General features: G+C 40.0%; 1 protein-coding gene and 1 pseudogene across 5 annotated transcripts in view; both read right to left on the bottom strand.

Annotated features, from left to right (window-relative positions):
* Positions 1-3,336, bottom strand: part of GRIA1 (glutamate ionotropic receptor AMPA type subunit 1) — a 302,597-nt gene that overhangs the window by 172,566 nt on the left and 126,695 nt on the right. The gene's annotated exons all lie outside the window — the stretch shown is intronic.
* LOC105289937 overlaps positions 3,165-3,336 on the bottom strand; it is a 931-nt pseudogene continuing 759 nt past the window's right edge.

Consider the following 3,336-nt stretch of genomic DNA (forward strand, 5'->3'; position numbering starts at 1 on the left):
GCTGTCCTTAAGGTCGAACAGAGAGGGTGTTAGCTGCAGAGCCTTTACCTGAACTTACATTTCCTGACTCCACATTTAGTGTTAGCATCACATTTTCCTGACTTGCCTCAGATTTTAAGAGGCCAGAAAGACTAAGCAGTTGTGGTAGCATTTTCCTGCTCTTAATTTGTTCCTACTCTCATTTTTTTTTTCCTAAAAGAAATTTTGTGGACAGCGGGATTAAGATACATATTCCTTTCTCCATTTTAAATAAATGCCTGGTCTTGGTTCTGCCTATACCTGTGGTAAGGCTCTCATTGTGCTCACCCTCACCCATACCTTCTATATTATACGAGATGCATTCCATCTTTCTCCTCAGTACCAAGTAATCTGCCTCTGCCTAATTACTCTGCCTGTCTCTCAGCAGGCACAGCGCTCAGGTTCTTGAACTTCTTAAAGTTCCTTTAAGAGGAGGTCTTTCCTGCAGAGTCAATGCCCTAAACCAGCCATTTAAAAATGAGTAAGATCTCCAGACTCCTTGGCTCTACGTGACTGGCTTGGTGAAATAAAATAAGCAAAGCGTTCAAACGACTTCAATACAAGGTTGAGTTTTCAGGTTCTTGATATATCTCGGGGTTCATCTCTCAGTTTTGTCTAATGACCCATCCGTGCCATGGCCCCACCCCTGGGGAATCTTAGGAAAAGAATGCACTTTGAGTGGGACATTTTTTTCAGTAAATAAGTTAACAGTGAAGAGAAAACCATTTAAACCAAACTGCATTTCTGACCATAGTTTTATCAAGCTATTAAGACCTGCTCTTGGCCTAAGTGAGGTCACGGCTGTATGTTATCTGAGTCTGCATGGAGAGACAGCTGCGTGAACTTTATGAGGTCATTATTTTGAAAAGCCTCCATTATTAGCATTGTCAGGAAATGACATCATTGAGAAAGTAGTAAACACATGTCTCTTGTACATGGCTAAATAATTTTAAATATTTTGAAGAGGTCCTACACAGGCCCCTCCTTTTGTAAAAAGAGCTTAATATATACACCTTTACTCTGGCCTAATGTGGTGGTGTCGCAGATAGTAAATACTTTCAGAGCTATTTTATAAAGTATTTTATGCTTTTCTTTATTCTCTGTGATTTCCTGGAATGGAACCTGGTGCATAGTAGAAACATGTGACACCTGGTTGCTGACTGATAATCATGAGCATTGGTGTATATAATAACTTCTTTTAGGACTCTTGAGGTAGTAGGGTGTTTTATTTGCTTTTGTTTGTTTGTCTTCATCACCAGACAGCTTCATACTTGGTGAGTCTGCAGTCTCTACTGGACCCTGCCTCTTCGTCAGCTGTCATTCCTCCCTTCGTCAGCAGCCATTGCCCACTCCTCCAATCTAACTCACCTGCCGTTTTTACTGTCTGACATCTGCTGTTAACGAGTTCAGTGACCAAGTCTGTTAAATCACTCAACTCACATTTATACAGCTTTACAGACAACATACCTGCAGGATGCAAGTGTGATGTAATTCTTTCATCTGGCTTAGAAAAGTTTTATTCTGCATTTATGTATTTGAAGTTTTCTAAAAATTTAAGATTGTTTAAAGTCCAAAAGCTAGTTAAATGGATGTATATACGATAAAATGCAAACTACCCCCATGGGTTGTAATATTCTAAACTAGAAAGTTTAAACCGTGGATTCCATCTACCCAACTTTCTATCCTAGCAACACAGAGATTCTAGTCCATCTACTTCTACCCTTGCCAAAGTGACAAAATTAGGCCAAATTTCAAACCAAACAGGTCATCTCTGGAAAGAAAACCAATATATGAGAAGCCAAATAATTATGTTATTTCCCAGTCATTACTATATCTACCCCACACGTAAATCCAGGCTTTTTTGATAATAGGATGTGGGCATTCTAAGTTGAAGAAACAGTTTGAGGAAAATTGGAGAGGCCAAAAACAGTGTGCATGTGAGGATTTTTTGTGTGGGGAGAAGGGTTTAGATGGGTCGTACAGGAGCACAGAGTGTATCGGAAGGACTTAAGGGGAAAAGATAGAAAGGAGGGTAAACTTAAATAATAGATATAAAAAGATGGATAAGCAATTATAATCAACCATGAAGGCCCTTTGTAGGTATGAGATGAGAGGAACGGCGTACCCTGAAGTATGCTTTATTTGGCTACTTCTGTGAGGTCTTATGGACTGAAAGTAGGTGGCGCAGTGAAGATCTAATCAAGGAAACCAAGTAAAGGATCATGTACACCGGCATACACACTTTCCCTAATCCCAGGCACAAGGACCAAATTCCATTTTTTCATGTTTCTACTCAGGCAACCTTAGGAAAAGACGAGATGGCTAGACACTGAGCCAAAACTGGTGTCATACTTCCCAATAAAAAAGGTAGCTAATGACACACCCCTCTTCCCCAGAAAGAATAAGAGTCAGCACCCCACAACCCCAGGAGACCAAATGGCTGATTTCGTCACTTCCTGAGGACGAAATGGCCGTCACTGTACAGAGCTTTGCCTGTATGTTTAGTGGAAAAGATACACACACATTGAACTCAGACACACACTGGAGTCTTCATTTTGACGTTTCACTTTTAAAGACACGAATGGAGCACAATTTCACCAACTCTCTAATTATTTGAGCATTCGATTCCTTTGCTCAGAGGAATCTCTCAGCACTAAATATCTACAGCCTTTCTTGTCAATGCCATGTATCACTTTTATACACAAGGGTAAGAATTTTTTTCATATTTCTGTGCTTTTACTCAGAAGTGTCCTTCTGCCTGAAATGCCTTACTCTCCTAACTTTCTCCAGTAATAATCCTAGAAGACAAGTAGTGTGAGCAGCAGCAGCAGAGAGGCCATCACAAACACTTGAGTCCTTATAAAGAATGAGCACTCTGCTGAGTTTCTAATGTATTACCTCATTTCGACTTCTCAACAATCCAATTTTTATCATCTCAAAGGTATGGGTGAGAAAGCTAAAGTTCAGAGAAAATAAATAACTTGCCTTTGTTCATAGTTGGTCCAAACATCCAGAGACAGGCATCTTAATAATCACATTAAACAAAAACAAAAACAAAAAACTACATGGCCCCCAACCCAACGTTTAAAATTTTTAAAAAATATTTATATTTTTAGCGTACTACTTTTCCACATATGATTTACAACCTAGAGACTGGGGAAAGAAGGGACAGAGAGTTGTCTGGAAGACATGAAGCTCTAAGGCTTTCCTAGTGGTATCTGGTATTTCTTCACCATGGCCGCCCTCGGAAGAGCTGAGAAGTGTTCCATGCCTGATTCTGTCCGGAAACAGATCCAGGAGTCCTTGTCTTCCTTCCTT

The sequence above is a fragment of the Pteropus vampyrus genome, unplaced genomic scaffold (assembly GCF_000151845.1).
Source record: "Pteropus vampyrus isolate Shadow unplaced genomic scaffold, Pvam_2.0 Scaffold30, whole genome shotgun sequence".
Classification (NCBI taxonomy): domain Eukaryota; kingdom Metazoa; phylum Chordata; class Mammalia; order Chiroptera; family Pteropodidae; genus Pteropus; species Pteropus vampyrus.